General features: G+C 54.8%; 1 long non-coding RNA gene across 2 annotated transcripts; it reads left to right on the top strand.

Annotated features, from left to right (window-relative positions):
- Positions 1-4,459: 4,459 nt before the first annotated feature.
- LOC133268766 (uncharacterized) lies at positions 4,460-7,955 on the top strand. Of its 2 annotated transcripts, XR_009743162.1 has the most exons (3): positions 4,588-4,776; positions 4,886-4,991; positions 6,573-7,955. It is a non-coding gene; the product is annotated as an uncharacterized LOC133268766 (long non-coding RNA). The 2 variants fall into 2 exon arrangements; XR_009743161.1 differs by having other exon boundaries at positions 4,460-4,991.
- The last annotated feature ends 5,315 nt before the right edge of the window (positions 7,956-13,270 follow it).

Below are 13,270 nucleotides of genomic sequence, written 5' to 3'. Positions count from 1 at the left end.
GACCAGCCCTGACAAAAAAGCGAGTGTTTCTCTGGTGTGAGGCCCCGCTGCAGGCGAGAGCCACAGGATGCACGGCGGAGCTGGGGATGAAGGAGGGGAAGCTGGAGCTGCGGTGGTGTCTGCGAACTCCCTCTCGCTTACGGGGGGTCCCTCCCTCCGGGTCTCATCTCAGCTTTCATCGCTGAGACATCAGAGGGAACAAGAGGGGGGAGCCATGCATTGCAGAAAAGGTCTAATTGCCCAAACCAGTGAGCCTGGGCAAGGTTCTCCAACAAATTTAGCAGTAGCCAATGTGGATTGAGTGCTTCCCCAGGGAGGGGACTATCACCTGGAAATCACAGCAGCTGAGCACCCAGGTACTGGTACACAGGCTCAGGCTTGCATGGGTCCCTACTCCATCTTTACCTGTAACCCTCAAGCTCTTTCTGCCCCATCCTTCAGCACAGAAGTAATTCATAAGGTAAAAGACAGACTTGGGTGCTTTGGGCCAGGAGCATACCAGGCTTGTGAGGTGCTGGAGTGGCCTGGGTATGGGGCTCACCCTTTCTGATGCTGCTACTACAAGACTGGCGGGCTCCAGGTCTGGTGGAATGGTCATGGAGGCTGTGCTAGGGCAGGAAACACCAACAAAGCTCCCCAGAGAGAAAAAGTTTTGTCTCTGAATAGCCTAATGTGTCCCCACGGAGACTGGGAAGGAGGCACTGCCAGTGGGCTGGGTCCACTGGGGATGCCATGAACTGGGCAGGCTGGGGTGGGGATGACAGAGACAGCATACAGCTGTGAAGCCATGAGGAAGAGGATTTGGACGTTATGCAGCAGCTGGAAGCAGAAGTGGTGATAGTCCCCTGGTCTGAGAAGGGTGTTGCTATTGGCTGCAAGCAACTAGCGTCTTCAACCCACAAGGCAGAAGCTAGGGGCAGTGGAAGGAAGACTTCAATGGTAATTGAAGTCACGCAGGAGGCTGAGCTGGGGAAAGGGGAGAGAGCAAAGCACTGAGAGAGACCCATGGCCAAGTGCGCTGGGGGCGACCAGGAGGGGTGCTGGCCTTGCCAGGGGAAGGGGTCCACGGTGGCCAGCAAAGCTGACCCCCACCAGGCCCCCTGCACAGCCTGGAGCCCAGCCAGGCTGGGACCAGAGACAGATTTGTGGTGGAGGTTGTACACTTGGCATGAGAGCACAGGGAAGGAGCAAGGGAGGGAAGGGATAAGCAGGTCTTACAGATGAAAGCCCTGAGAGCTCCACTGTCATTCCACAGGGCCAACATCAGCAACCTGATGGCTGTACCAACAGGAAAAGGGGAGCCAGGAGCAGGTCTTCCCATGCCTTACTAGGGATTTTGGCTCTAAAATGCAGCCTTCTGAATCCTTAGCTCTGGGGCAGAGAGCTCCCTGCACTGCAGCTCCCCAGTTCTCCCATTAGCTCCTACATCATTCAGCAACCAGGCACTAGGGAAGCTGGAAGTCCTGCACTTACCTCTGGATTAACCAGCATTAACCAGCACTGGAGCAGCAGTAGTCCTTCCTCACTGTGTGCCTTTGCAACAGGGCAAGGTGATTTTATGGAAGGAGTCATCTTTTTTTTCTTTTTTTTTTTCTTTTTTTTCCTGAAGTTTTTTAAATGAGTGCTTTTATCCGCACGTTGCTGAGTGTTCACGGCCTTTATCTGCAAGACTAAAGAGGTTTCTTGGAGTAGTTGGGAACATCTCCCTGTTTGGGTTCAGGACCCTTCAGCTTATGCCCATTAGTTTTAGTGCAGATGCCGAAAGAAACCTTGCTTTTGGAAACTGGGCTGAGTGGATGAGACACCTCGAGCCCATGTGTGTTTTGGTTGGAGCTGTTGTGTCAGGGATCAGCGTTAGCCTCATGAAGTTTCAGGGCTGCAGTCAGCAGCAGCCAGAGCTCTCCCCATCAGGGGGCTTCCCGCTGGCTCACCATATCCGGGGCTTTCTCCGCAGCTTGTAGACGTCCCAGCCCTTCGCTCGTCAGCAGATAGGCACGGTTCACTGTGAGTGGATGTGGTTTGTTCCAGCAGTGCGTTGCCTTCACGTGTTACAAATCAGCGCCGGGTTTCTCAATGGTTTTGGCACCAGGCAGGTGCCTGGAGCACGTTGCAGGGAGGGGAAGGGCAGGGGAGCAGCAGAGGTGGAGCAGGTGGACTGTGCTCTTCCAGCTCTGGAAAAATGCCCCTGCTCCTGGAGGATAACCTTTGCAGGGAGAGCCGGCGTCGCTTTGCCCTGCTGGCAGTGTGGCAGTGAGCTCTGCAGTGCCATAGCTGTGCTCGGGCACGCAGAGCGCCACGGCAATGGGCATGCTTTTCCCAAAAGCTGCTCCTTGGCAGGCACTGAGGTAGCCTGCTCTGACAGCCTGGGATGAACAGCGAGTAATCGTTTTCCATGTGACTGCTAGAGATGCCTAAATAATTCATTAATGGTTTGGGGAAATAAAAATATTGTGCAATGAGTAATTGCCTGTGAATGACGCTGTGCATTGCTGCAGCAGGTCACGGGCGGCCGCAGCAGCATGGCATTAGCAGTGCGGTGTGATGCAGACTGTTTCCTCTGGGCTTTTCATTCCCTTTTTTGTTTCCTTTCCACATGAACTTTCCTGCCTCTAGCTCTGTGCAAACGTGAAGGCCTTTTGTTTCCCAGGGAACTGGGGTGAAGTGATGGGACCAGAGCGTGGGCTGGCAGCACGGGATGTAGGGAGCAGGCAGGGGCTCGTGGGAGCACCACAGCCATGCTCTGTGTCACATGAGGGAGAAGAAGAGCCATGAGGGCAGCAGTGGTTCATTCCCACAAAACCCCCACTTCCAGACCCCCACTTCCAGCAATGGGACTGATAGTACCATGCCAGGCAGAGCCCCCCCCACAGCCAGTCCCAATGACTGGTGACAAAGGGTTCCAGGCATCCTGTCCCAGGCCCAGCCATGGGCAGAGTAAAGGCCCAGGTGCCTTATCCTGATAGTGGAACTTCTGTTTCTCAAAAGGGGGTCCAGGAAGCATCCCCAGCTGCTTGTGCATCCCCAGCTGCTTGTGCATCCCCAGCTGCTTCTTTGTCCCCAGCATGTTGCTGTGTTGGAGGTAGTGGTCTGAAAGAAGGGCTCTGGTGCCCCATGGGCACCCCAGTGCAAAGTACAGGAAGCACCCATGCTTCTCGACATGTCTCTGGGTGATCATCACACCAGGGCTGAACTTTGAGCACGGTGGGGAGTTCATGCCCCAGAGTTAAGCTGCAGCTTGTGTGGGCTCCGGGAGGAAGGCGATGCTGCATCCCTCCCAGCTCCTGCTTGTCACTCTATTAAATTTACATTTTAACATGAGAACAGCTGTTTCATGGTACCTGTAACTGTGTCATTTACACAGTCATGCACACAATCCTGCTGAAAACAGCATTACTCACTGCAGCAGCAGTTCGCTGTCTTTGCAGGTACTGAGAGGGTGGTTGGGGAAGTGATGCCAACCCCTGGGTCAGACCACCCTGGCAGCTCATGGCATGGAGTGCTCACGGTCCAGTGCAAGAGCAGGATGAACCCATCTCCATCCTTATGAACCCAGGCCTCCATGCTGCCACTGAGCCCTGAGGATGGGATACTTGATGCACATCAAGGGACAGAGACAGCAACTGTTGGCCATGCTCAATAGTGCTTTGTTCTTGGCCCAGGAAGCAGTGAAAATCCTCCTGCTTTGAAGCCTGAGGAGGCCTTTTTATTATATCCAGGGCTTCTGGAAAAAGAAACTGCAAGTGCTTTCCCACAGCATGATAAAAAGCTCTCTTGGCTGAGACCACACCAACTTGTTACATGTGAGAACAGTGAATCAGTGTGCATGGGGCTGAGCTCAGTGCTTGTGCAGCCACTGGAAATCACTGGTTTTCAGGGTGTGTGTAACGGGGGTTTGGAAGAGGTGCATGTTGACCTTGCACTCTCCCCAGAGACCTGGCAGCTGTGGTGCCTGGTCCACATGGTGCTTGGTGCACAGTGGCCATGGCGAGCAGCAAGAGGGGTGGAAGGATAGTGGGCACATCCCTCCATGTGCCCCTGCCAGCAGGTAAGTCCCAGGCAGAGCTGAGGCGTGCACGCACCCTGGCTTTGTGTTGTAACAGACTATTGTCTAAGAACAATACAAATGATCGACTAATAGGGAAAGCACCCGGCAGATGAGAGGTGTTTAGGTTGGGTAGGAAGCCAGGCTGTAATTTAAAACAGCCTGGTGTGGGTTGAGAGGTCTGGTGCTGGCTGGGGAGCATGGGGAGAGGCAGGTCACGCAGCGGGAGGGAGCCCATGAACATTCCATGTTTGCATCCAACAGTGGGCAGCTGTGGGCGAGTGCTGGGCTGCATGGTGAGATCTGCCATGCTCGCACACATGGCAGTGATGTTGCTGGGTAGGAAAGCTGACAGGACACCCACAGCTGTGAGGGAGCCCTGGGGTTGCTCTCCATCCCTTCCCATGAGGCTGGGGCACAGGAGGTCCTCCCTAGCACAGCCCCCAGCCCGGCTGGAAAACTCCTAAGTGGTGAGGCTGGCCTAATTAGTCTGCTTAATTTTCCCCCATAAATCACTTCTCCTTGCCCCCTGCAGACTATCGGCAGCATCTGAAGTCATTAGTTAATTTAAATCTGGGAGTTCACACGCTGGCTTATCAGGAGCTATCTCTGTTCCCGCTAAGCGCTTGCTCAGTGCCTTCTCTGGCTCCTAGATCCTATCTGCGCCTGCTTTGAAGCGATGATGGGCTGCCGAGCAGGCGAGGCACGCTGCCTGCTTCCCTGCCTGCTGGCAGGTGGGAGGGGAGATGGATCCTGCTTCACCCCCTCCCTGTGCTCCCCTTTTTGAACTTCTCCTCTGACTCATCCATTTCATTTATGTTTCCACCTTCGTTTCACGCGTAGCAATTTGCCAGAGCGCTGGAAGGAGAAGGTGGCTCCAGTGATGCTGCTGCAGCTTCCCCAGCTGCAAGGGGAGATGCCCGGGTCCCATGGGTGGGCTGGCAGCCAGGTGAGCGGGGTCCTGGGGAGGGAGGCTGATGGGCACCCAGCCCCTCCCAGCACCCAGCAGGGATGTGGGGAAAGCTGGGACTGCTGCTGGGGGGACATGGGGATGTGGGGTTTCTGCCGGGGATCCTACTAGTGGCCTGTATTGCCCGTCGGTCTTCCTGTCATCTCCACCCTCATCCTTCTCCTACGCCCTGGGTCTCCAGCCCAGCGTGAACAGGACTCCCCAGGGTTCTGGGGTGGGATGTCTCCTCCTGCACGGGGATCAAGGCTTCATAAAGTGAGCTGTGCTGTGGCCTGGGTGCACACCCATCCTTGCAGCTGTACAACCGAGCTGTGTGGGAAGGCAGCCGTGAGCCAGAGGGTCTCCACAGGGCAGGGTCTCCACCAAAGCTCAGCTCTCGCTGCAAGGAGGAAGCAGGAAAGAGGGGTTGGCAGTGAGAGGGAGGTAGCCAGGATAGGGACACCCAACAGAAGCTCGCAGCATCAGGGTCTGGCAGCTCCTGGCTGTTTCTCCAGGTGGTGCTGGGAGGGGCCAAGTCATCCTGGCTGTCCTGTGCCACTTTTGCACCCCAGGAAGGCAGCACCGAGGCTGGGGGACTCCTGCCTGGCAAAGCAGCTCAGGGAAGCCCCATCTCACTTCAGCACCGCTGGTGTAGCCCCATGAGAGCACAGCAGCCAGACACCCCACACGCACAGCACGTGTGGACCATGGTCCCTGGGAAGGCTCTGGCTGCCTGCATGGGCTGGCATCTCGTGCAGGGGTGCGGGCGAAGCCACAGACATGGAAGGAATATGTCCTCCTTCTGCACCCTCTGCTTCTGCTGTTGCCAGGAGAGCAACAGATGACTGCTCTCCCTGGGACGTGCCAATCCAGGCTGCACCCAAGGATGTTTTGTGCATCCCTCAGGCACGGTGACTGACAGTCCAAAAAAGCTAGAGCAGCTAGCTTTTTGGGGCTGCATCTTTGGCCAGAGCACCCTGATCAGGCCACTTTAAAGGATCCTGGCTGCTCAGCAGGCAGCCCTGCTGCCAGGAGTGGTTGCAGGAGGGGAGATGGTGCTTTTGCTTCCCAGCTGGCTTTGTGGCTGTCCTCTTCCTCTTGCTTCCCTCATTCCAAAGGGGAGCTGCAGCCGTGTTTGGTTTTGTAGTCCAAGCTCTGGATTTATTGCTTCCAGGTCTCTGTGTGTTTGTTCATTAAATGAAAGACGGCTGGGTGAGCCTACTTTCCACTCCTTTGGCGCCCCTTTTACAGCCCAGAGAGGGTCCTTCAGTCATGGGATGATGCCTCCTTTCATGTCTCACAGGCACTCAAACACCCAGCTGGGCCACGAGTGGGGAACGCATCTGTATAGAGTTTGTCCTGTGAGACATGTCCCAGTGCACCCGGTCAGGTGTTAACCTGTGCCGTGGGTGATGGGGATAATGTGGTTTTGGGCTGAGAGTGAGCAGGGGGCAGGTGCTGGTACCACTCAGTGCACCTCCCCGGGCACCAAGGACCATGCCAGGGCACAGCATGTGGGGGGCATAGAGCACCAGCCAGGGGGCCGTGGCTGAGCTGGCTCGCGTTGTCCCCTGTCCCCAGGCTGATGCTCCATTCTGCTGTGGCTGGAAGACATGGGCTCCCGATTAAAGGATATTTCAACCAGACGGAGGGGCTGCGTCTGCCGGGGAACGTGCAGCAGGAGGGGACGGAGACAGGACGCGTGAGAGACGAGAGGAGAAAGCAATTTACGCTGGAATGTAAATACGGCAGAGGCACGCTGCGCCGCGGGGCGCGTCGCTCCCTCCTGGCCCTGGGACCAGCGTGAGAGCTTGCCTGCGACAGCTCAGACCTCTTCCGTCCTTGCCACCGCACGGGAGAGCCCACGTTTCGCCTGGGCACTGCGCAGAAGTGAGGAGAAGGAGGAGGGTTAGAGCCTGTTGCAGCAAGCCAGTCCCACCGCTGCTGCTCCTGCTTTCCACAGTGAGGGACCACAGGTCGCATGTCCACTGGCAGAGGGATGGAGTCTCAGCCATCCCCTAATAATCCTAAGAATCAATAGCAGTGTCTCTAGGCCCCCTGAATGTGCAGAACAGCTCAGAATTAAGAGGAGAACTTGTTAGCAGGATTAACTCTGAAACCTAGTGACAACACTTTAAGTATCTGTGCTATCTATATCCCTGCTGCTCATTCTAGCAGCCAGCTCTTCCTGATGAGCTTTACTTAAATGCACTAGGTTTGTCCTGTAAGAGCAATCTCTGTGGATAAAGAGGTGAGGTTTAAAGATGTAAATATTCTGTGAGATACACCAATTTAAATGTCTTTTGTTGTTCCTTAGCCCGGTGTCCAGGGATAAGTGTCTAAGGAAGCAAGGAAAGATCCTCTAGATTGTGAGACAGACAAACTTTATTAAAAGAAAAGACCAAATAAAATAAAAATACAATTATTTTATTTTTTTCCTTAAAAAATACTGAATTTGTAGAAGTTTCCTTCTGCTCACCCTGGGCAGTGTGAGCCCAGCTGGGGAGCAGGTCAGGTTCATCTACTCCTCTCCCGTTGCAGAGCATCGCTGGGGGAAGCCATGCCCTCGTTGGCAGATGTCAGAAGCAGCGGCACAAGGTGAACCCCAGCCAGCCCCCTCACTACTCAGGGCAGAGGGTTCGTGGCAGGTGACAAAGAGCCTCAAACAAGTCCCTAGAACACCCAGCTCAGGCTCGCAATGGGCTCTTCTTCTGCCCCAAGGCTGGACCCCAATGCAAGGATCTGAGCTCAACGCAGATGTTGGGAGAATTCACACCCCAAGGCAGGTTGGTTTGGGGTTGTTTTTTTTTTTTACTCTTCCACATGGCTTTTTTTTTTTTTTTTTTTCTTTTTGAGGCAGGAGTAATAACTGCTAAAGATGCATATGGAATTTGAATATGAATGATAAGAACAGCTGTGTATATCTATTATGAATGAATATAAACAGAAATGTATAAACTGAGATTTGGGGGCTTTTGGAAGAATTAGTGCCTTTGTTCCTGGATTTTTTTTTCCTATCAAAGTTTGAACCAAAGCCCATTAGCCTGGACTTCCCCACAGCCGACCAAGCCAGGAGCTTCATTTCACCCTGGCTCCGAGCCACACTGAATTCTCCTCAACAGCTCAGTGAGCCCTAATCCTAACAAATTTACCCAGAGAAGTAGGTCTCTTATTACACAGACTAATTTGAATGCTTTCCAAGGTTAATTTCTGCTCCCTCTCTCCCTCTCCAAATGCGCTTGCCCCTCCGGAGCCAGCTCCCCCCTTCCCCAGTCCCCCCAGCTCTCCGTTAGCGCCAGCCCAGGGGGAGCAGCCCCTTCACCACCGCGATGTTTTTTAAACGAGGAAATAATGTGATGTGCGTCGCTGGGTCCGGGCTCTGCCCGGAGGGTTTCTTAATGCCGAGCCACTTCCTTCGCAAATTAATTGCAACTTTGGTTGGGCAAAAATAGCCCTGGAAGCCCCTTTCCCATAGGCTCTTCCGCATGTGATATTAGTTCACAATCTGATTCCTGCGAATCCATTTTCTTCCTTCCCCTCCCCAGCGCGCCGATGACTGCCTGAAAGGGTGCAGGCAGGATGAGCCACAGGCGAGGCAGCTGCACCGGGGCGAGGGGACCATCGCTGCCGCAGGCTCCGGCTCTCGCTTTGCAGCAGACTGTGCAACCAAACCCAGCGTGGGGAAATCGAAACCCGGCTCAGCTGCCAGATCCATTAGGGAAGGAACCGGCCGTGCCTGGTGGATGGCTATCACGGCAGAGGCGGGGGTGCTGCCGGTGTGGTAGGGGCGCACAGCGGGGGATTAAATGGGATAGTTAGGTGGAAAAGGTGTCCAGAGGAGCCAGGAGCCCACCTCACCCACCAGCAGGGCTGGATGTGTTCCCAGGGATGCTTTCTGCTGGCTTTAAGCTGCAAGAAGCAGAGCTTTTCCCTAGCAGCCATACCCGGGGTTTGCAGTGGGTCACTGCAGGCGTGGAACAGCAGCCTGGCAGCCCAGGGACAAGGGTTTCCCGCACACTCGAAGGCAGGGTGGTCTGCCCATCTCCCAACTGCCACGGCAGCTGAAGTTCACCCTGCTTGCTCTGCTTTCCTCACATTTTATTTCTTTATACTCAGTTAGTGCTTTTATATTTGCTCATCTGAGCACCACAGGCAGCACAGCATCCCATCACCCAGGCAAGGAAGGGGATGGGATGTGCCCTGCCATGCCAGGGTGGTTGAGCCGGGCTGAAGTGCCAGGAGGAGAGAAGAACCAGGAGCAGCACCAGGCTCTTCCAGGTGGTAATGCCACAAAGGTGTGCTCTCTGAAATGCCACTGCAGGTCACGTTTGCTGCCACATCCTGCTGCTAGTTAACCTCCTGTTGCAGCTCCGTGTCTTCGTGAAGCCATGGTGCCCAGCGGTCATCTTGCCGAGTGGATACCCATGTTTGATCATTTTGCTCCAGGCGTACGAGCTGCACGTATCAAAGCTGAGCCACATCTTATCTCCTGGCTGTGTTCCTGTCTGTTCCCAACTCGGGATTCCTGGCTGCAGAGTATTCACAGCAGTTTCCCGACACTGTGTCATGGTGGATTTGAGGTGCCAGGCTTTTTCGGGGGGGGGGAGCCCTGGGGCAGGTCTCTGCAGTGCAGGTCAGAGGGACACCAAATTTAGGTTGAAGAATGTGGATCACAGCAGCCAGGGCAAAATCCCATGAGGTCACAGGGGGCCTGTGCCCCCCATACCCACTGAGGTCCCATGAGCTGCTCCTGCCCCACTGCACTGGGGAAGGTCCAGGACAAACTCTGTCCTGCAGAGCAGGTGGTGAATGGGCCCAAAGAACAGAGGAAGAAGATGCTTGGTGCAGGATGGGCACTGGCATCTTGTTACCAGCTTTACTGCAACTAAGCGTGGAGGTTGGTGCAAAGAGGCAGGGCATTTTTTTTTAGAAATACCAAACTTACTGAGAGTTGTGGTGGTGAACACTGAAAGAGGAAGTTTTAGAAGGGAAATAAAATGCTAATGCCTCAGGGCTTAAGTTGATCCTCGGTGCAAAAGCAGGAAAGTAATTAGCACTGTAGGTGGGGAAATAACCAGCGTCAAATGGAAGCAGGGAAAGGGCAGGTTGAAGAGGCCACGAAGAGGACGATGGGCTGGAGCTCTTCAGGATGTGACAGAGACCAAGCCTGGAGCCTCCCAGGACGTCTCCAGCACATTGTCTTGCCGGGGGGCTGCGCTTGCAATGCCCCAGCCCTCCTCCTTGCCCCGATCCCACTGACCACAGGCCAGGCAAAAGGCTCCCCTGAGCTCGGCAGGGACCAGTCCAACCCCGTGCAGCTCCAATTATCCCTGGCTGGAGGCCTTCCAGGAATCCCATCCCCAAGCTCTCCCCCGGCCTTGCTTCCCCCACTCCCCCCTCAAAGCAATTTGACTTTTATAGTAATAGCTCCTGAACCCTGAATTGGGGCCTTGCCAAGGAAAGCTGCAGAAAACAATGTGATGGGCCTCGGCAGGCGCGGAAACTCCAGCGACCGAGACTAGCCCTAAAATAACTTTTGAGCGATTGTTATTTATTCTGGGAGAAAGTTCATTCATTCACAACTCGGAGGGGAGATAAATGAGGGCAGGCTCGGGCTGCCTGCCCCTGTGCAGTGGCTCCCCACTGCAGCAGCCAGTGCTGCAGTACAGGGTGCAGCCCCATTGTTACTGTCCTGGTGCATGTGCCCATGTTTCTGCCCTGCTGAAAGATCACACTGGTTTTATTTAATTACTTCAGAGCATTTGGGTTCAGCTGAAAGCCCCGGGGTCTGGTGGAGGAGCTTGGCTTCAGGCTGGGTTCTGCATGTGCCGCCAGGCTCAGGGGGCTGCATTCCTGGTGTCTGTGCCTGCATGTGTTCCAGCTTCCCCTGGCACACTGCTTGGTGTGAACACTGTGCTGCATGCTGCTGGCTTGCACTCCTGCCCCGGAGTTTAGCACACGTGAGCCATCGGTGTCTGATGGGCAGCGGGTGGTACAGACAAGCGCCAGGCAGGGAGCACAGACAGCATCCCACTGCAGGTCCTGGTGAACATCAGTGTATGCACAGCAGCTGCCAGCCCGCATCAGCCAGGCAAGTGGTGCCACCTCAGTAACATGGTGCTGTTTCCACAGCCCTGAGCTGCTGCAGCTTCCCTGCAATTCACCAGGGCTGAGCCAGAGCTCTGGCAGTGTCAGAGGAGCCTTGGGCAGGCAGGGAAACTACGGCTGCCCTCTGAATCAGAGAAAGTGCTCTTCAGAGGAGGCAGGCAGCCAGCAAGGCAGTCATTGGCACTGCCATGCATCTGCTTGTGCTGATGTGTTTTATGGCACCCGTCCGTCACTACAGTCTGGGCACTGGTCAGTATTTGAAGTGCAGGCGTGGCTCTGCCAGCCAGGGTGACAGGGGTGGCAGAGACTTCACAGGACAGCTCTGCAGGCAGGTGGAACAGGGATGGACAGTAACCTGACTGGGACCAATAGGCATTGACAGCTCTGTGTGCAGATCATCTCCAGGAAAGATGCACAGCCAAGAGCACCTGCCCACATGCATCTCCAGGGCCAGGCTTGTTCCTTCTCCACCATGGCACCAGCTGGCTCAGCCACAATGTCACAGTGGCACAGAACAGCATCTGCCCTGCACACCGGCTGGTGGAGGGTGCACTGAAAAACCCTGCCATATCCGTTTGCTTGCCTGCGCCACCCCTCTTCTGTTGCTGCCTGTAGTCCAGGAGACCTTGCTGAGGATCTCCTAACATTTCTGGTTTTGGATTTGTCTCTGATGTGTGGACACAGCGGAACTGGGGCCCTGGAGCTGCAACAGAGACCCAGCCAGGTGCTGCCAGGAAGGTGATTCAGTCCTGCCTCTTAACTGAGAGAGGAGAGAGCAAGTTTGTGTGCAGTAGCACAGCCTGGTCCTGGATAAACCATCACTCAGTCACCCTTGTGGCACAGAACATGGGGAGAGCAGGGTCAAAGCCAGGTCACACATGGGGCAGAAGCAGTGCAGTCAGCACACACAGCTTCCTTCACGGCACAGTGCCCGTGCTAGTGGGACTGGCCCTGCTGGGCCACATCCCTCATCCTGCCAGGCAGGAAAGCCTTCGGCCCGGTGCTCCTCAACTCTCTGTATCCCCTGCCCTCTGCCCCGCCACCGCCATGGGCAGCCCGTGCTTGCCAGCTGCCTCTCAGCCTCACCACTGAGCAGCTCGTGCTCTTGGCAGGCAGTGCAAGTCTTACCGGCCGTTATTACAATGATTATTTTTGTTTTCCCAGCTCGAAGGGGCTCTCCTCTCGCCTCGATCCTGCCTGGCCCGAAGCCAGGTGGAACTCGGCTCAGGATGAGAGGAGCAGGGAACATCCTGAGCTGTCAGGGCAGGGGACCACGGTGGGATGCACAAGATGGGGCGGAGGAGAGAGGAGATCCTGCCCCTCCCCTTAAAGGTTCAGATTGGAAATCGACACCCGCTTGGTTAATTCATTAGCTTCAATTAGCAGCTCTGAAGCTTAGATCAGTTAATGGGCTCCCTCCTGCTGGTAAATCTCCAGGAGGAGCTCAGCAAGGTTATCTGCACCAGCAGTGGTGAGGAGAGGATGGGGATGACAGCAATTGAATTAGGAAGCTGTTAAATGAAGAAGCCAAACTGAGCGAGAGCAGGGATGATGCAGGATGGCCACACCACTAAAACCCGGGGCAGAGCCACACAATGTGGCTGTGCCTGGCTGGGTCAGAGCTGGGGGATGGAGCAGCAGCTCCCCGTGGACACCAGCTTAGGCTGGGGTTTGGTATTGTGTTTCCAGCTCTGTCCTTTGTAGATCCCTTCACTAGCACCACCTTCTCCCTATGTGGGCTGCATCTTCTCCCAAGCGGGGGTTCCTCCACAGCCTTGGTTTGGTTGCTGATTAAATTGGCTCAGAAGTAACCTATGATGATGTGATGTAGCGACCTTCAGTGTTTCCATTAAAGTATACATGTGTATATTTGTTTTCTGTGGTTATGAATGTAATTCCACAATCCACTTAGGAGCTGGTAATTTTCTGGCTGAGGTGGGAAGTTGCTGACATCTTGTGATACATGACAAGATTGATTGTATTTGCTTACCCTTTAACCTAATAATGAAAAATAACATTCTTTAGTCTGGATAATTCTCCATAAATTCGGGCATTGCACTGGAAGTGCAGGCACTGAACCATACCATCATGGGGGAGGAAGTCCCTCTCCCCATGTTCTTTCCAGCTCTATGCAAGGGGGACCTATGTGGAAGCATCATCCCCAAGAGCAC

This window comes from Pezoporus flaviventris, unplaced genomic scaffold (genome assembly GCF_033815535.1).
Source record: "Pezoporus flaviventris isolate CSIRO_AGI_PZ_B2104156 unplaced genomic scaffold, CSIRO_AGI_Pfla_v1 ptg000013l, whole genome shotgun sequence".
NCBI classification, from domain to species: Eukaryota; Metazoa; Chordata; class Aves; order Psittaciformes; family Psittacidae; genus Pezoporus; species Pezoporus flaviventris.
Note: the sequence above shows the minus strand (reverse complement) of the source record. Positions and strands in the feature narration are given on the sequence as shown.